Genomic DNA, 21,637 nt, shown 5'->3' on the forward strand with positions numbered 1-21,637 from the left:
AAAAGCTGTGCTTCCAGTTTGTGCATAGAAAGGGAAAAAAATTATGACAATGAGGCCAAGCAATCTTTTAAAACACTAATGTTTGTCTTATTTCCATGGTTATGTAGGAAACTATTTTTTTCTGCCCATTATACAACTTTATGTGAGACTTATGTATTGCTTTTAAAAAATATATTGTCTTTGTTTCCAAATGAACATGCTAAAATATATTTCTGAATTCTGAGAATATTGAGAAATTAATTATTCCTTTATTTGCTTTATCAGCCTAGAATATCATTTTACAAAGAAAATGTTTGTGCCATTGGTTGGTTAGCTTTTAATTTACTTTTTAATAGGTTCAGCATTTAAATAATTTATCAGTGAATTAATATTGAACAGTATACACAGGAAAATCTCTCTACCAATGTTGACACATATTCCCAGTGTCCCTCACACACACACACTTTAGAGAACTCTCTCTTTTTCTCCATTATATTGACTTGGCACGTTTGTCAAAAATTGACTAATCATAAATGTGCTGGGTTAGCTCTGGATTCTCAATTGTATTTCATTGATCTACATGCCTATTTAAGGCAATACCACATTATCTTCAATATTGTAGCTCCATCATAAGTTTTTATTTTCTTCAATTTTATCCTATATATGCAAATGATTATATTACACAGTTAGTTGCATTTTCAAATTAAGATTGTCTCATTTTCACCATGTTTTTACCTTTAAAATCCACAGTGTACAATAGTATGCCAATATAATATCCTTTCATCTTTATGGATTTTTTTAAGAAAAAAAATATAGTATGGTGATAATATTCTTCCTGAATTTATTTGTCTTTTCTTCTCCAGATACTGCAAAGGGAAATTCATTTTTAAATTTAATTTCACACTTTAATATCAAATAAAAAATGAAATGCAGCCCTGGGCAATATGGCTCAGTTGGTTGAAGCATTGTCCTGTACATCAGAGGGTTACAGGTTCAATCCCCAGTCAGGACACATACCCTGATTGAGGGTTCGATCCCTGGTTGGGGAGAGTATGGAAGGCAATTGATAAGTCATCTATGTTTTCCTCTCACATCAATGTTTTTCTCTTTCCCTCTCTTTACAAAAAAAAAAAAAAAATAGAAGAAGAAGAAAAGAGGGTATTCACATAGGATTAAATATACTTCTAACTACTAAAACCAAAGGTATGGAATTTTGATCTCTATAATCAATACTGAAGTCACTGGAAGAGTTTAAAATTATTTTAATCATAATCAGAGTCATGTATTAAAATAAACTCCTTGCATAGATTTTTATATGCATAAACTCAAAATTTAACTGCCCAAATAAAATTTTAAAAGGAGACATTTAAATTCTGCTATTGAGAAAAATCTCATCTCCATCCTTAATTATGACATCTTACTTCAATTAAAATGTTTTTCAATATTTTGAAAAAAAAAAAAAAAGAATTCCTAAGAGAGTCATAAACACTGAAATCAGGGATGCAATTCTTGCCATACTTTAGTTTATCTTTCTGAAGGATTATTTCATGTTTTCGTACTTTTGACATTAACATTATATTTTTTAGAACTAGTTCAGGGGTTTAGATTCTCTGGACTCAGGCTTATGCATTTTCTTCTTTGCTTCTTCCAACTTCTTTTCCTTTGCAAGCAATCTATAGTTTACAGCATTGCCAATGAGCAGCCACACACTTGAAAAGAACACAGGCCATATACATATATTTATATTCTCGTTTTATCCATCAATTTACCAGCAAGAGGAGGGCCAAGAAGAACTGGGTGACAGTCCACAACTGTGATGAGTCCCAGGGCACTGGAAAATCTTTGAGCACCAACAAGGTCCGTAAGATTTTTAAAGAAGACACTGCTAACACTCCTAAATCCAAGGCCCAAAATATAGCATGAAAATCTAGGCTTATGTAGTCCTCTGCCAAAGGGCACAAGAGTTGACATACTCTAGTGAACATAACTGCAAAACTGAAGAAGTACTAGATTCGAGGTCCAACAAGTTTGGAGTTTTCAATTAATCCTGCAGAAGGCCTAACAAACATCAACAAAAGCCATAACAGTGAGAAGGCTGCAGACTACTTATCAATTCCCTTGTCTTCAGTGCATGGAGCCAAGAATATAATAAAGGCAAAAAAATCCTAGAAACATATTTCCATTCAAGTATACTAGAAATCCCCTATGCTTCAAAAGGGAAAATTTAAATACTTATTAAATCTTCCCCATATTGATTTCTTCTTATGGTTTTTCTTCACACCTGAATCATGCACTCTGACACCTATCTTATTTTTAGACTTAGTACTTTATTTGGGTCTGACAGTTCACATGAGGGACCCAGACACACAGGCATTCAACAATGTACCTCCCAAAAGCAAGAAGTTTCTAGCGGTATTAAAAAGGAACTGATTGAAATAAGCTAATGTAGTTAAGAAAACAAGACTTCCTGCCATGGAGAATCCATTCACCATGGGTCATTTCTTCTAGAAGTATTTGCCAATGATTGCTAGGGTGGGTTGCAGGTTGAAGTCTAGACCTAAATCTCCAATGAACCAAACAGTGAGGTGAACCTCTATTATGCTGGTACTATAAGATGCTGCAACCATTTCTGCATAGCAACCAGTCAGTGTGTCCCTCTCATGTCGATGTTTTTCTCTCTCTCCCTTTCTCTCCATCTCTCTCTACCTGAAGATAAATAAAAAAATATCCTCGGGTGAGGATTAAAAAATACTCTGATGCCTTTGGGGAACATGTATGAAAATCCAATGGAGATAAAATATGTCCAACTACTACCAACCCCTGTCCTCCATCAGGAGATGGATATAGTGGTGGGCCACCTGGGGGTGGTGGCACTTCTGTTCTTCTATTTAAAATCCAAGTAACCCGTCTAGCTGGTATGGCTCAGTGGTTGAATGTCGACCTATGAACCAAGAGGTCGCCGGTTCGATTCCTGGTCAGGGAACATGCCCATGTTGTGGGCCAAATCCCCATGGGGGGAGCATGAGGAGGCAGCTAGTCAATGTTCTCTCCCTTCTGTTCTCTCTAAAATCAATAATGAAAACTAAATAAATAAAAGTCAAGTGGCCTGTTGACAGATTCCCACTTGAACAGACTTCTTTGATTTAGATATGCACTTGTCAAGCCCAGTGGCTAATCCTCAAAGTGTGATATTTGAAGGCAATACAGAGGGAGACAGGTAGAACAGACTGATCTGGTCTCTGGCGCAGGGTGGGCACTGCAGCTCTCTGTCCCCATCTAGCCGCAGCCAGTTTGCCTTGCTGTCACCAGTTGAAATTATTGATTCACATCCTCTGACAGATGTGTCCTCACCCTCACAGCAGGAGTTGGAGGAGGAGGCAGCAGCAGGGAGGGGAGGCCACCCCTGCTGAGTGCCTCTTTATAGTAAGTTTTGATTTCTTGTTGCAAATGGCCTCTATTTTGTTTTTCTTTTATAAAGTCATTTAGCTTGAAGTATATTTCTTTTATTTTTAGTTGTATTTATAAAAATTATTCCTGAATTATTTCTAACAATAATTTCCCAATTACTCCTTGGGGTACAGTTTTTGTTGTGTCCTAAAGCTTTTGCTATGAGGGATTTTACTGTTTATGATTTTGTAAATAATTTATACTTTCAGATTTTATCTTTGATCTTGGAAGTATTTAGAAGAATGATTCTCAATTTCTAAATTGAGCTACACTACAATTAAAAGCATTAATCAAATCCTCAATCACTTTTCATATATATTTTTATTTCTTGTTAAAATTAGTTTCAATCATAAGCTATATCCTAATATATTTCTTGTATTTAACAAGAAATGATAATCAAGTACATACTAGCACCGGAACACAGAGATGGAATGCTACATAGGTACCACTGATGTGACTCCATTTCCATCAAAGAAGTTAAGAAGTCCTATAAGTCAGTACTTCTGATAATCCTAGTAACTCAGAATGTGGAAATCATGTTGTATCTATGATCATGCTTGTTTATATAAGCATGACAAGTTATTTTTACATAACTGAGAAGAATCATCTCACGTCTGCTGCAATAAGAATGAAAAATAAGTACCCTTCAAAGAGATTCTGCTAAACGTGACAGAAATATTAAGACAGCAGAAAATTTCTTCAAAGTACTAAATTATGAATAACCAAAATGTTAGCCATGAAAGTCAGTACATTAAATTTAAAAAGTACTTGGAAAGGACTAGAAAATAGAGACGCATTCACTGGTGACAGGGATATTAATCATAAATGATAGACTGCGTAAAGAAGTAGGTAACTAACCGATACAACATATTAGTTAAATTACATTTTCAGAAACAGGAAACACAGACATGTATGGAAAGATCAAAAGTGAAATAATACAAAGTAAGAATGTTTTAATAACAAGATATACACTTCATGTATATTTTAACAGTATGTATTATAGACCATTGTACCAGAATGTATTATAGACCAAAGTCCAATGATTTGTAGAAACATTTTTCAATGTTATAATTTGCTTTTGGCCCTTTGTTATACTATCTGTTTCTATGTTGAGGTTTTCTATCTATTTATTAGCTTTATTTTTTTAAGTATATGTATTAGTCGATTTAAAGTCCTTGAATGAAATGCTATCACCTGGGTCAACTCGGGGTTGGCCTCTGTTGATAGTATTTCTTCTTTTAATGTGAAACAGGATTGGATTGAATTCAAGTTATTATGAGTGTCACATTGTGTATATTCTGGATTTTGTAATATTCCTTCAAAGAATGTTGCTGATTTTCTTGTAACAGATAATTAACTAGTTAGGCTAAAATTTCATATTCTGTCTTGACTATGGTGGGAAGCAGCCAAAAAACTGAGCTTAGTTTATTTTTCATCCTCACCCGAGGACATTTTGTTGTTGTTGTTATTCAGATAGAGTGGGAGGGAGGGAGAGAGGGAGAAAGAGGGAGAGAGAAAGAGAGAAAGAGAAAGAGAGTAACATCAATGTGAAAGAGACACATCGAGTGACTACTACCCGCACAACCCAACCAGGGCCGGGGACAAACTGCAACCCATGTACGTGCCCTAAGCGGGAACCAAACCCAGGTCTCTCTAGACCCCAGGCTGATGCTCTAACCGCTGAGCCAAACCGGCCAGTGCTCAGCTTAGTTTTTTTTAGACTTAACTATTGGCAGCTTTGAGTCTGCTTCAGGCATGCTTAAGTCATATGTCAGTCTGAGATTTGGGCAAAGTTTGTACTACAGTTTTTGAGCTCCCATTCTCTGGATTTCTCTTTTCTGGAATGCCCTCCATCTTCACGTCTACTACTTGTGCTTACCCCAGGTTTTCTCATGGGTACTAAAGGGAAAGATCTTCACCATAGTTTTAGTCAGTTTGCAGCCAACCTTGACTTCAACCTGCCCTTATGCTTACTGCCCTTAAAAATGAGAAGCTCACTCTTTACCAGTCCTGTTTTCCAAGTTTTTGATTCCTCTCCAAATTCTGCTTCCACAGAGTCTCAAGATATATGTCTGTGATCTGTACCTGTGGGTTCATTGAACTGATAGAAGCTTGTTCTACTATACCAGAAATAAAGTCTTTGATGATGAATTTGAAGGGCCCACAATGGCTATCTTCACTTATAAGGTCAATGTCAATCCATTAACTTAAAACGCAATTCAAAATACTTGACAACAAAGAAAGTGTCAGGCACCTATTGATGTTAATGGTCATTGTCCAAGACGCACCTTTCTTGTCCTCAAATAAATCCAACCTCAATTAATTCTCCTCTGGTACTTAATCCGTCATTCTACATTTTCATTTAAAACTGAGAAAACTTCCTTATGAGTGGGTTTTTTAATCTCACTCCTGCCTCTCAAGTCCCCTGTCAAAGAATTTTGTCTGCTCTAGACTTAATCAGCTATCTTTACTTTGAAGTACTGAAGTAACACATACTTACCACAAATTCTCTCCCATTTTCCGATAGGTCTGTAGGGATCCTACTTCTAGCACCTTCACCAAAAATAAACCTCCAAAGGGTTTTTTTTTTTGTTGTTGTTGTTGTTTTTTAGTGGCTCCAAAAAAATGTTTCTTGATATTTATTTTCAAGGGTTGGTTTTTATATTATCTGTGGATTTTACTGGTAAACAATCATTAATGTCAACACATTCCCATATACCAGAACTGCTCCCAAAGAGTGGCTCCCACTGATAATTTCCATCAAAGGCAGGTGACAGCAGGTCCCACTGTTAGAAATTCCTTGCAGTAGCTCTGGGCAATAATCTTGTCTCAGTTGCTTTTCAAGGTTTTCTAGTATATCCTTTCCCCTGAACATTTTATACAGATTTCAATGTTAGGAAAACTCCATATTAATTTTCAACACTGAATCTAGAAAGCAATATAGGATAAGCTCCTAGTACGGCTATGGTACAAATAGTTCTTTTAGAGGAACAGGTGTGGATTCTCCAGAGCAGGGGTTGACCAATGCTTTCTATACAGAGACAGACAGTAAATATTTTAGGCTTTGTGGGTCATACAAATTTTTTTCACAACTATTCAACTCTGCCTCTATAGCATAAAAGTAGTCAATACAACTTTATTTTTAAAAGAACAATAGGCAAGATATGGCCCATGGGCTACATGTTGTCAACATACAGCTATATGCGCAAGAGTTACAGTACAAAACAATTCCAAGTTACCTCTGAATTTCTTCAGTATGCTATTAATGTATCCTGAAGCAAAACCCAAGCCTGTAAACTCATATACCTCAGGAAGAATTCACATATATCTTAACAGTGACTTCCTAGGTAGTAATATAAGAACCCATCATTTTCTTTCTGTGATTCCATAAATAAATTGGCTAGAACAGTCAGTGAAAGATACAGATCATACATTATATACTCTACCACTCCACTGGGCAATAAGATATGTGTGTTAAACATACCTCACCAAATTAAATAAACCAAATTTCATACTATATTTTAAGTATGACATCATCTCTGGCAGTTATATCCTAAGAAATAAATAGATAACTGTGGCTAAAAAAAGACAAACTAAACAATGGAATAAAGCCCAGAAATATACCCACACATGTTCTCTGTCTCTCTCTTCCCCCAAAGAGATTACACTGTAGTACTTCAGGAAATTAATGATCATTTTATTTTATTATTTTTTTATTTTTTATCCTCACCCGAGGACATTTTTCCATTTTTTGTTCAGGTAGAGTGGGAGGAAGAGAGAGGAACAGAGAGAGGGAGAGAAACATCGACGTGAAAGGGTCACATCGAGTGGCTGCCACCCACACGACCAACCAGGGCCGGGGACAAATTGCAACCGAGGTACATGCCCTTAGCGGGAACCGAACCCGGGTCCCTCTGGACCGCAGGCTGATGCTCTAACCGCTGAGCCAAACTGGCCAGGGCAATTAATGATCATTTTAATAAACAGAACTGAGTCAACAGGATATACCATATGAATGCTTACTTTATACCATACACAAAGGTCAATTTCACAGAAATTGATTATCCAAAACAATAAAGCCTTTAAGCAAATATAAGAGAACATTTATATAACCTTGGGACAAATGAGATATTGATACACTGAGCTATAAAAAATATTAAAAACTTCTATTTATCCAAAGACATTGTTAATAGAGGTAAACATCGACTCCTTGCATAGGAAAAGTTCGCAAAGGGTTCATAATCAAAATATATAAATAACTGCAACAAGAAAATGGCAGTACATTTTAAAAAAAGGTCAGTTGGAAATGACACTTGCCTATAAAAGTTATCCAAATGCCAGAAGAACATATTTTAAAACAGATTTAAGTTCATTAGTTATCAAAGTGCAAATTAAAATCATGAGCCTGGCAGGTATGGCTAAATGGCTAAGCGCTGACTCATGCACCAGGAGGTTACCTGTTTGATTCCTGGTCAAGGCACATGCCCAGGTTGTGGGCCCAATCCCCAGTGGGGGTCATGCAGGAGGCGGCTAATCGATGTTCTCTCTCATTGATATTTCTATCTCTCTCTCCCTCCCCCTTCCTCTCTCTCTAAAATAAAGGAAAAAGAAAGTCATGAGAAACCCTTACATACTTGCCAAAATGGCTAAGATGACTAAGAAAATACCTGAGCCTCAAGTGGCCATAAAGTTCTAGAGCAACTGACACTCACACACACCAATGCTTGGGACACAAATTGGTGCAAACATTTTGGGAAAAAAAAATTGAGAGTTTATGTGAAAGCTGAACACAGACATCCTTACGATCCAGCCAATCCAGTGTGTTATGTGTGCTCATGTGTATGTCCATCAGAAATACAAACATATGGCCAATCAAAGACATGTTAGAATATTCACAGCAGCACTGTTAGTAGTAACTTAAAACTTTGCAAGTCTCTATCAAGGGTTACATGGAGAAATAAACTGTGTTGTGTTTATACAATACCATAATAAGAATGATAAATTTATAGCTACACAACAATAGAAACCAATCTCACAAATTTAAGTTTGAACAGAATAAGCCATAACATAAAGAGTCTACACACACACATACATAATTATATAGAAACACATATTGTAGGTGTTCAAAAATAATTCCCTTGCTTTTACTTGAAGACCTAATAAAGTGGTTATTTGCAAGCCTGTTATGACAGGTTGATAAGATGGGATTTGAAAGCTATTTACTATATACAGTGCATTATTAGTCTGCCCGCAATTACTTAGATTCAGGCTAAACTGGAGGTATAGGTATTATTGACGAAACTCAGATGTGCCTTCTGTATGTTACCAATGACAATAGCTTAGAAAACTGACACTATCAATGGAAGCCTATGATTTGACAAATATCAGTTTCCCCCAAAACCATAACATTTACCCCACACAGATATTTAAACTATGTAGACCTCTTTTTACAGTACAATTCAATAGCATGCATATATAGATGTGGGTTATAGAGGTGAACAGAAAAGTACTGGCAATGAAATGTCTGATGCACACAGAAGATGGATTGGTTGACCCATGAAGCACCTTTTCCATGTGTTTATGGTCCCAGGGAATGATCACATCTATGGAACAGCAGTTATCAGGGGAAAGATGATGCCATAAAATGTTGATATAAAACGACATGAAAACACTAAAGCATTTTTTTTTTTTTTTGGTCCTGGAGTCATCTTGTTCTTTTTGTTTCCCCCTTATAGATTGGAAAAAGATAACCAAAGCTAAGAATGTATAAGAAAGAGATGCACATAACTTTTGCACTGGAGATCAGATAGACCTACAGTTATAGTTCACTGAACATTTCTCTGCAGAAAAGTAACAATATAATTTTATTATACATTTGTATCCAAGTACTGTTTCAATAATTAAGTACAATTTTACCTTTTAAGATGGCCTTCAGAATTAGGGGCACATGAAACACTTATAAATGGCTCTGATGGTGCACGTACGCACACACATGTTCACACACGCAATGTTTTCAATTATAAGTCAGCATAAAACCTACTGAAGCTGAAAAAGAAATTTTTGTTTTTAATCCTCATCTAAGGATATTTTTTTCATTTATCTTCAGATAGAGTGGGAAAGAGAGAGGGAGAGAGGGAGAGCAAAAAACATCAACATAAGAGGGACACATAGACTGGCTGCCTCCCGCACGACCCTGACCAGGGCCAGGGACAGAACCTCAACCGAGGTATGTGCCCTTGACCAGAACTGAACCCATGACTCTTTGGTCTGAGGGCAAGCGCTCTAACCACTGGGCCAAACTGGCCAGGGCAGAAATCTTATTTTTAATATAAGTACTACTCCTTGATTGGTGAGCTATTGAGATGTCCCATCTTCATCTTTAGGGACAATGACACATAAGCACTTATTTTATACATGTACACATGTAGACATAGAGGAACAGAACGTCAGTGCCAGGCATTGTTCTAAGTCCTTTACAAAGATATACTCATTTAAACATTTACAACAGCACTATGAGGCTGATGATGATGATGATTACTATCATTATCATTATAATTATAATGTTAAAGATAAAAAAATTGAGGCACGAGAAAAAATTAGTTATGAAAACTTCCAAAGGCTACAAAAACTAGTAAAAGGTAGGACTGGACCTTAAAACAAGGCAGTATGCTCTGAACCTCTGCCAGCAGTTCTCAACCTGAGGGTCAAACGACCCTTTCACACAGGTCGCCTAAGACATAACAGAATTACAGTTATGAAGTAGCAACAAAAATAATTTTATGGTTGGGGGACACCACAACACGAGGAACTGTATTAAAGGGTCATGGCATTAGGAAGGTTGAGAACCACTATACCGTGCTGTCTCTTATCATGGGTAGCAGCAACATATGCCCACTATTATTTAGGAATTATATCAAGGGAGCAATAAAAACAGTGCAGCATTTAAGAAATGGTCTGGGGGAAAAGCACACTTGATGGAAATATTTAGCCAGATTTTATTAAGACGTTTATACTTGAAATGTGAAATTTTATGCAGTAAAGAAAGACAAAGCTAGGATTCACCTTTGAAAATTAGACTAACCTACTTTAGGAGTGGGGGAGACATAAAATTAAAACATTCATGGACCTCTTGTTAAAGATAGAGCTCAAATTTGGTTCAAATTTTTTACTTAAAAAGCGTTGTTTCTAGTAGATGAAGTAGGTAGATGAAGTAGACACATCATTCCCCATTTCTGCTAAGTACCACTAAAATCCTTGGATATTATACATACAATAAGTATTAAAATATTTTGAAAGGCAGAGCAAAAAAGGCCAACTGTCTGGTTATCTTGAGACTCAAAAAACAGTCTGGTGGTGAGTTAACCTGGCTTTTATTCTGCCTCATTACCCAGGTATGGAGCTGAAGAGCAGTAAGTGGAATCCTTATGATGATGAAAATGTTCTGTACCCTGACTGTCCTTTGCAAAATGTTACCATTGAGGAAAAGCAGTAGAGGGGCATGGGACCTTTCTGTATCATTTCTTACAATTGCAGGTGAATCTACCATTATCTCAAAATTAAATGGTTACTTTAAAATATTCATCAAATGCCTACTATTTGCCGAGTACGATTACAGGTACTAGGAAATAGCAACAATAATAAAATAGCCTCTCTTCAAAAATCTGCAACCTGGTAAGGGAAACAGACAATAAACAAAGAAACAAAAGAAGTATGTAACATGTCAAATGGCAAAAGTGAAAGCAAAATCAGTGAGCTAAATAAAGAAGGAAAGGTGATATTTACATGTGGCATTCAGGGTTGCTATCTTCTTGATGGTGGTATTTAAGAAAAGAAACTAAGCCCTTCTAGGGAAGAAGCAAACCAGAAAGAAATTCATCCAGGGGCCTTGAGCTGGGTGTGGTGCTGGCATGTTCACAAATAGTAAGTAAATAGGCCATTAAGTCTGGAGTGTGGTTAGTGAGGTAGAGAGTGGTAGGATTTTGAGTTAGTAGGATGACATAATCTAGTCCTTTAGGTCAGAGTAAGTACTATCCATTTTCCTTTAATTGTGTGCTGTGGATAGGGATAATGTAAGATTTGAATAGGGTACTGACATGTTCTAACATATTAGAAGTTACTATGGCTGTTATGTTGAGAATAGACTGATGGGGAGGAAAGCACATGGGAAGTAGGAAGATCAGTTAGGAGGCCATTTATTGATTTTCAGTTTTCTATTTGTAATTAAGTAGTGGATTTATAATTATACAAAAGCTGTATGCATCAGGAGCTTACATTTAGGGTCAGCACTGCAGAGTATTTAAGAATGTGGATTCCGCCCTGGCCGGTTTGGCTCAGCGGTTAGAGCATCGGCCTGCTGTCTGGAGAGACCCGGGTTCGGTTCCCGCTAAGGGCATGTACCTCGGTTGCAGTTTGTCCCCGGCCCTGGTTGGTTGTGCGGGTGGCAGCCACTTGATGTGTCTCTTTCACGTCGATGCTTCTCTCTCTCCCTCCCACTCTATCTGTACAAAAAAATGGAAAAATTTCCTCGGGTGAGGAAAAATAAATAAAAAATAAAATAAAAGAATGTGGATTCCAGGGAGAGCCAGACTGCCAGTCACTGACTGCACGCCCCGTTCAACGTCCTTAATCCTCTGTTTCTCTATGTGAGCCTATGGGGCAATACACACCTCAACTCAGAAAGCTCCTGTCCTTGGATTGAATGTAGTATTGTACAGAAAGCTCTTAGAGCTTGAGATGTGGTTAGCACTATAGAAATGTTTGCTTTTTCATGTTTGTGTTGCTACATATTTGAATGACACTGTAATACAAATAATTAAAATCAACCTGAGAGAAGGCATATTTTTCTTAAGATGGTTCATATATTTGTGATCTTGAAAAGCAATGTTAGATATCATTCCAGTGTTGATTTAGCTGGCATATATGGTCTTTACACATTTATATCTACTGTAGATGCAAGGAATTACAAAATGTGTCATAAAAAATTAAAAACTTCAGTATAATTTTCAGGCTGATTATAATTTTTTATTGTTGTTAATTCCCACCTGAGGATATTTTTCCATTGATTTTTTAGGGAGAGCGAAAGCGGGTGGGGAGAGAGGGAGAGAGAAAAACAACAATGTGAGAGACTTAACAGTGTGTAAAAATCAAATGTCCTTTTCTCAGTCGTGTCGAAACCTGCTGGGGATAAAACTCCAAGGTCCTGCAACCAAGGTGCGTGTCCTTGACTGGGAATCAAACTCACAACCCTTCAGTGTGCAGGCTGACGCTCCAACCACCGAGCAACACCAGCCAGGGCTGATCATACTTCTTTATAATTTAAAATTAAAAATACAAATATGATGTCTATGGTGACTATTGATCACCTAGATACCTTATTAATGAAAACTATCATTCTCCAATGTTTTAAAATAAGAATTATTATAGTGGACATATTCTGCTTTCTGTCCTGTCTATACATTTGGTGAACTTCTCCTTGTGTTATTCAGATGGGAGTATAAATGATGGTTTCCTAAGGTATCTTATTCTCCTGGACAAAATGATTGGTTCATAAATAGGAGAGTATCCAAGGAGAGCCAATCAGAATTTCTTCTTGGAATCAGATGCATAGACAATAGTTTCCAAAGGTCTCTCATATCTTTTATTATAAGGGCAAAATGAACAACAGTGTGGGGAGAGCCTGTCTGAGAATTAAGTTAAATAGATATAAGCTGAGTTAATAAAAAGTGACTTCTTATAGGCACTCTTTAACTATGGAACAACTAAAAATAAATGAAAATTTGGTGGTGCTCTATTTTAAATTTGTTTTTATTCTACAGTAATGACTTTAAACACAAGAGAGATTCTTGGTATAGTACTGTCAATCGATCAGATTTGTCACACTGAAGTATAGCTCTGCATTCAAATTTCCAAACCTTGCTTTATTTCTGTGAAATTGCATTCTTCTAGAAGGACAAAAGTGATTTGTCATCTTTGCAAAAGTTCTGTGGGTCACATTTAATTCATGATTAGTTTCTAACTTGTTATTCAAAATATAAAAAGGGGAAATACCTGTTCCTACGTGGTACCTGGTATATTAGTCAAAATCAAATGCAGAAGGAAATATGCAAAATAAAAAAATATGTGCCAAAAATGTATATAGTACTGGATACTGATCATTTTTAGAACCCAGAAAGCCACAACTCCAGTCTTTTTAAAAGCTCATATATAGATAGAAGAAAACAGTGAAATAAATGTCATTTATTTATAAATATATGTCACTGTAGAAAATGTGTTCATTCTTATTTGAACCTCAAACAAAACCTTAAAAGAAGTAACTTCATTATTTTATGAGAAAATAGAAGCTCAGAGAGATTAAACATCTCATCCAAGGTCAAACAACCAGTAAATTATAAAGGAAGAACCCGGTCCAAGGTCAGATGCTTCCTAATCTCTACCCTGCACACAACACATTAGATTAGCTTGCGGATTCACAGTGTGGGAGGCATAACCAAAACATAAAAACATGAAATAATTCAGAAACCAGTGAAGTCATCACATTATATGGTGTTATATAACTATATTATTATATCAACATATTAATATTATTATTATATTATTTAGTAATAACATATAATGTAGTCTATAAAGGCAAATGAAGTTAACAGATGATTAAAATGGAAGGGTGAGTGAAGGTAAAGATGAGCACAGTCAGTTCCAAGGAGAAAAGAAAGAATGTGAACTATGGCCTAAAGGATGCATGAAATGTGGATACACGTTGACAAAGTGAATATAATGGTGAGGAACACTCCATGTAACTTGGGTTTGATCCCTGAGTTGTGGGGAGCAGAGAAGAGGGATATGAGACAATCTTCTGGACACATGGAGGTTAAGAAGGTCTTTAAAGAAGCTTTGGAAGTTAGCAGAGGAATTTAGATCTGATGGAATTCTATTTTCTTAAAAATACTTAAGTTTCATAATGTGTAATATGCCCTGTCACAAACAAGATGGTTACATGTCTCTCTTAGATAAAAAAGATACAATGAATCTAGAGAAAGGGGCATAACATTCAGTCATAGAAAAAGGAGAATTGAGATTAAAAGTAAAAATCAAAATTCTGTCAGACTTAAAGTAAAAAATTTAACCTTTCTGCCAAAGTTTTCAATTATAAAAGAGGTTCCTAAGAAAAAACTATTCTATATGTTAGATTAGTACATAATTCACCAATTATTATTATTATGTATTAGAAGAATGATAAGAATTCTTATGATTGAAATTAATAAGATTTGGAACTAGTTCAGCAGAGTAGTTTACAAATGTGAAAACCAAATTCCAAGCTCCCTGAGACTGTGAAGTATTTTTGTACCTGCCCTAGAAATCACTGGGATTTAATGAACTTTGATGCACAAAAGAATAGTTTTAAAGGATTTGTTAGATTGGAGCTTTTGCTGACTAAGTAACTGTGTTAAATCAAAATCCCTGAACATAATGTTTATGATATTATTTTAGTTTAATTCTTGGCAAGACAGGAGAACTGAGATGTCACAAGCAAATTGATGTACTTTATCACTGTGTTAGTCTGGGTCCCCTGAGAAGCAGATATATAAATGGGATTAAATGCACAAGGATTTATTAGAAAAAATGCTTGTGAGAAAGAGTCAGGAGGAAGCTGGAAAAGGCTGAGGAATCTGTGTGACCACAGTAAATGTATGACTCTGAACGAAGGACAGAAGGAAGACAGCAAGTGGAAACTTTCTGGACTACTGTGCAGTTTAAGGAAAACGAGGCCAAGTCAATGGGGAGTCCTCAAGCCAAGGGTAGACATCAAAGGCATTGTCTCCAGGAATGGGCTTGCCCTAGTGTCCCAGAGGCACCTAGGTATTGACGAGGCACAGCCCACCACACCTAGACATAGCCTCAGCATAGAGGTAGTAATGGATTTCTGAGCACAGCTGGACCCTTGGTCAATTTCCCTCCCCATAGTTAAAGGTCTGAGAGGGGCATTCCCCTGGGTACCATGCTCACTGTTTAAAGGTCTCATATGATATTAAAATAAATTCCTGGGGATTTCATTGTGATGGACAGAATATAATTGTGAGCTGTGTACTTTAGTAGAATCTAATAATTTTATCACATAATAAAATTGTATCTTACATGGAGACTCTTCATGCCACATTGTCAAATCACATTTCAAAGGACAGCGAGATCCACAGCTGGAGGCAGGGAACCACTACTTCTGGTAGGCACTGTATCATCCATCTATCATCCATTTAATCTACCCACGTGTTAAATTTAAAAAATTATCTGGCCCTTGCCTAACTTCTCAACGTCACCCTTTACCCTATGCCGATTGCTTATACCCTGTGGTTCAATGAACTTTTCCTATTCATTAAGCAAGCCAACAAACACTTTCCAACCTCAGAATATCAGTAACTGTGGTCTTCTTTGCCTGGAAAGTTTGTCCCTTCCATTTTCACATGCAGCCATATTTGCACTATTTAGACCTCAATTTAAGTATCACCACCTCAGTGAGGTCTTGGTTGTCTACCTCACCTAAACCAGTACCTCGTCACCTGTCAAGAACTATCCTATTAATAGTTGTATTCACTTGATAGTACTCACCAGTACCTGCAATAATCTGGTTTGTGTTGTTGTACAATCTTTGTAGATCGGTGTTCCCATAAAATTAAATAACTAATGCCCTCTATTATATCATCAATATCTTAAAATGGATTTAATGCCGGAAACTCAATAAGCACTCGATGAATAACTAATTGACAAAAGATGTCTTCTATATTTAAGTTTGTGCTTTTTTCATTGTTATGATTGCTCCTCATATTCCCCTTCCTGGACCAGTTCGTAATCCTCGTTTTGGTATTGGAATAGCTCTGAACATACAGTTTAGAACACTAGAAATTTGGCATTTTACAAGGTTATTTCTCTGGAAGTTTACTTCTACAACTTTGTGAATAAGAGAGCATCAGAGCTTATGCTTCTGAAAAAGTATGTTTTATAAGTCAAGATCTTTTAGAATTTTCTTGGACGGATGATGGATACATGTGGTCAGGAAGTATCTTTTGGATGGCAAGTGCTGTTTTGAAATAATGAAGATGCAACAGAGATTTAAACAGATTAAACCCTCATAAAGCTTAGAAAGTGTCAGGAAAGAAAGATGTACTCTGCAGACAAAGACATAAACATCACGAATTGAAATAGGGGCTTTGAATGGAAAATCAGGGAGAACTACCTATGAAAGGCTTTGTCTTGCTTTGCATGTGAGCTAAGAGGTTCCATAGGAAGTGATGTTTGCCCTGTGACCTGAAAATAAACAGGGTTAAATAGGTAAAATCGAAGGGTAGTTTGGAGGGGGTGGCAGTGAGAGCCTTGTAGCAGAGGAAACAGTAGTATGAAAAACCCAGAGAAAGGGAACTCTGCAGTACCTGCAAGAAAATAAGGCCAAATGAATTGATAGCAACCATATTGTATGGGTGTTTATAAGCCATGCTAAGCTCTATTTAAAAACAAACGAAGAACTTTCATCTACCCCAAATGGCATGCATTAAATGCACAACTTCCAAGGCCGTTCACCATGTGCTCTTTATGGTACCTAATTAGAAATGCTCTGGAAAATACTGTCCTTTGGTTAGGCTCATTCAGAGTTGGAAGGGTCTGGTATAGAAGAAAACTAGTAGCATGGTCTCTGGGATTGAGTTAGATGAAATTTGGAGCCATGATTTTGCAGGTGGCATGATGAAGAATGGCAGGCCCTAGATATAATGAAAATTTAATTACATACTTAATACAATTAAACAGTGAAATCATGAGGGAACATAAAAATTAAAAATAGATAATCTATGCTGCTATGTAGCTGGAAACATTTTCACATTAGAGACTTAACTTCTATTATCAATGTCAATATCTATATCATGCTCTAATATTTCATATGGATTCACTAATGAAACTAGGAACACAGTCAGGTGGTGGCATAAGAAAACTCCCTCATTAATAAAATATTTTGGCACGGTTCTCTCTGTCCTCCACAGTAGAGGAGGAGTTGCTTGTTCTTCGTTGGCCTGAATTACATGCATCCTTTCTGAGATGAAAAGCTCATTTATATGATTAATGTTACATGTTTCCTGAAAGCATAAAGCTATGACCAAACACAATTTTCCTTTAACATAATTGTGAAAGAAATTATTAAAAATAGAGCTGGATTCCCCATACTTGGAACAGAGTACAAGCTTAATAATCACTTCATTAGTTTAGCAGAGTCTTTGTTTTTCTGCCATAAACGTTTAATTCCAAACCCTAATTTAGCATTGGGCTCAATTAACTCTCTAGCCACTGGTTATGGCACTTGTAGAACTTGAGCCTTCGGACATAGTTTACTTTATTCAGTATAATTGTTTCTCCTACTTGTTGCATTAACATTAATCTATATTTCTATATATATGTAAGTATACATATGTATTTCCTATTCAGTCACTTTGTTATATTTTGTTATGACTGTTTAATATTGATGACCAGCAAGCATTTAAAAGAAACATCTCATTTTTATTTTTATTTTCATTGTTGAAAGTATCACAAATGTCCCCCTTTTTTCCCATTGGCCCTCCCTCCTTTCCGCTCCCACCCCCTTCTGCCTTCCCCAGCCTAATGTTCGTGTGGATTGGTTGTGTACATATGCATATGTTATTTGGTTTATCTCTTCCCACCCCTCCCACCTCCCATCCCTCTGAGGTTTGTCAGTCTGTTCCCTACTTCCAGGATTCTGGATCTATTTTTGTCAATCACTTATTTTGTTCATTATATTCCACAAATAAGTGAGACAGTGTGGTATTTGTCTTTCACTGATTGGCTTATTTTGCTCAGCAAAATACTCTCCGGGTCCCTCCATTTGGTCTCAGAGGGTAAGAGATCTCTCTTTCTTACAGCTGCATAGTATTCATTGTGTACATGCACCACAGCTTTTTTATCCACTCATCAACTAATGGGCACTTGGGCTATTTCCAGATCTTAGCTATTGTAAATAGTGCTGCTATGAACATAGGGGTGCATATATTCTTTCTGATTGGTGTATCAGGCTTCTTAGGATATACAAGTAATTTGTAATTTTTCATATCTATGGTAAATTGATTATATTTTTTGGGGAAAAAAAGGCCTGTTTAATCAAACAAGTGCTTTCAAGGAAATTCACATGAAGTTGAAAAAAGGAAAGGACACCTGTCTCATGAGTTGGACCAACAAGGATAACTTGTCCAAATCAAACACAGAAACTGTGCAGTCCAAGGAAGAGTAAAAGGATGTGCATGATCACTGCAGCCTATGACGAGTATCTGAAGAGAGAACCCACAAAGGAGTATGGACATTCAGAGGTGGTAGAAGAGACTAGTCACTTTCAGTGAGAGAGAAATAACAGGTGTTTTATTAAAAAAAAAAAAAATCTTTTCACATGTATACTAAAAAAATAGAAAGGTTTTGCTAAATAGAAAATAATATTATTCATTTCAACACATACCATGGCAACTGAATTGGAGAACCTTAGGGGAATGCCTCTGTATGCCTTCATTAAAAACAGGGGGCAGAAACAGAAATCGTGGGTTATGATATATTTTGAAGACAACTAACAAATAACATAGATACAGAAGCCAATTTACAAGAATTTAACAGAGAATGAGATATCTAATAATGTCACATGTTTGAGGTGTTCAACAAGGATTCAAATGTAAGATAAGTTATTTAATGTGATAAAAAATATTGAGTCAACTTCAAAAGTATTTCAGGTACGTGGAGGAAATGGAAGCTGTAGTGGAAGGACTTAGACATTTGGTGATATTGGGTATAAATTTTAAATTTAATATTTAAATAGTAACATAACAGCTACCACTAATTTATGGCTTCAATATTTATTGAGCACCTACTAGGTTCTAAGCACTCTTATAAGAGTGGAAGATATAACAAGAAACTAAAACTGAGGCACAAAGATTTTAAATAATGTGCTCATCTGGTAAGTAAAGATGCCAGGATTAGAAGCCAAGGAGCCTGATTCCAGAATCCATGTTCCTAAAACACAACAAATATTGCCTCCTTCCCCTGCCCAGACACTCAATAAGTGCTTTATGTACATCATTCTAGTCAATATTCACTAAAGCCCTTTGATACATTGCAATGAAACTCAATGCTTAGAGAGATAAACTGAGGTTTTGCCAAGTTACAGAGCTTCCTCAAGTCCACCCAGCTATTAAAAAAAAAAAAAAAAAGAACCAAGGAAGTCTGATTCCAGAGCCCAAGCTCTAATTTATTATACTACGTCCAATATTTAGAGACATATATTGGAGAAATGTTGGTAAATGCTAATAAAAATTTTACCAAGAAAAAAAAAAACAACAAAACAAGAAAAACTAGCCATCAGTATTTTAGCATATAATCTTATAATATTATTAGGCATTTTTTAAAAATGGAAAATAATTTATATGTATAATTTTAGAACACATCATTTTGCATTAAGTCATTAATATTTTTCAGCTTTTAAGCACTCTTGGTAAACATAGTTATTGGACAAAAGCTTATTTCATGGTTTTATCAAAATATACTTAATTTCTGGCAAAACTAAAACACTGAGTAACTTCTGTCACAGGTTTTTAGTCTTGATATGCATTGGTGAATAATTCCAAAACAAGGTATAAGATTGCTCTCTTCACTGTATCTTTACCAGCACAATGCATCATTATTATCTTAAAATGTCATTCTTACTTGTATAGGCAAGAAATGGTATCTCACCTAGAATGGAAGTTTTATTATGAGATTCCACCCCTCCCCCAGTAAATGGGCATGCTCAATGAATAGGAGTCGATTCAATTCATTCTCCTTTTTAATATGGACCGAGCTTTTGAACATTTTGATAACTAGAAAGATGCAATCACAGGGGTAACACATGTATATGACCACCATGCTAAGAAAGACAAATAGCCAAGGAACACACACAGACCGGATAGAGCAGCATTAATGGGGAAGAACTCACAGGTAGGAAGGTCCACTGTTACCCACTGCATCCTAGAGTTTTATTGAGATCTCGATGTGCTGGAAAGAACTCTGACTCTCAGACTACAATGCTTTTAGGTAGCATGATGAGGGGAGCCCCAGGGGAGAATACAATAGCAATGACACCTGGAAGAACCCAGCTCAGCATCTGTGATGGTGTTGGGTGGCAATTCCGTGTGTATCATCCACATTTCAGCACATTTGTTAGTGAGGCGCTGACTGCCTTTTGTACAAGACTGTCTTTTCAAGAACATCAGTACGTCGAATCACCTTGAGAGCCAGAGATTGTGGCCCTCTAGAACAAATGGATTTTGCTAATAGCCTTGGAAAGTAGAATACTGTCTCCTTCTGGAACAAATGGCAGGCACATTACTGTCAAGTGTCATAAAGATATGTGTCCCCCAAAAACGAAGAATATGCATGTTTATCTTTCGTTATAAAAGACTGGTTTTCTAGCCTATAGTTTCTCTCCTGTATCGAAACTTACGTTGACACAGATGCCCCTGGCCCTCTTTACGATCCCATGTAGAAAATGACACTTGGGTAGCTGGTGCAAAAGTGCTGATACTTTGGCCTCTGCTTCTGCTACAAGGAACCAAACAGCTTTCATCTCTGACTGAGGAATCGTCATTTTCCAGCATCTATGACATTGTGGTAACTATGCTGCTAGCTTGCAAGTTGGGCAAAATCTCAGAATCTTCAGAGTTCTCAAAAATTGCGAGGTGCACCAACCTCTTCCCTGACTGGGGATGAAGCCTGGTTGCAGTTCTAAGTCATGGCGGACTAGCAGCAGCTTTCACCACATCAGTATTCATGGTTGAGGAAATATAAGTCTTTCTCCTGCTACAACATAAGAGAGGCTGAGTCTAAGATTTGTGGTTAATCAGAGGTGATGGTCTGAGCAACAGACTGTCGCTGCCGGTGTTCTGTGGGAAGCCAGGTGGAAGGGGACCTGTTTTAGGCAAGTTAAACCCTCAGTGTCAGGAATAATGGAAGATTTTACTTTCAGGATCATAAGCATGGGTCTGGTAAATAAACGAACAGAAGCCAGTGAGGAACCAGTGATTAAAGACGCTAGAAACAGTGGGAATGTTGGATTAGACAGTCCTATAGTAGTCAGGAGTATTTGTTGAGAGCATAAGAGGCGAAGTTAGTTGCAAATAAAACAAGATACACTTTTTTCTAAGTTTTAAGG

At 36.6% G+C, this 21,637-nt stretch overlaps 1 protein-coding gene and 1 pseudogene across 1 annotated transcript in view; both read right to left on the bottom strand.

Moving 5' to 3' along the window:
• CTNNA3 (catenin alpha 3) overlaps window positions 1-21,637 on the bottom strand; it is a 1,555,380-nt gene that overhangs the window by 184,697 nt on the left and 1,349,046 nt on the right. The gene's annotated exons all lie outside the window — the stretch shown is intronic.
• On the bottom strand, window positions 1,568-21,073 carry LOC118632648 (annotated as a pseudogene).

The sequence above is a fragment of the Molossus molossus genome, unplaced genomic scaffold (assembly GCF_014108415.1).
Source record: "Molossus molossus isolate mMolMol1 unplaced genomic scaffold, mMolMol1.p scaffold_m16_p_17, whole genome shotgun sequence".
Taxonomy (NCBI): domain Eukaryota; kingdom Metazoa; phylum Chordata; class Mammalia; order Chiroptera; family Molossidae; genus Molossus; species Molossus molossus.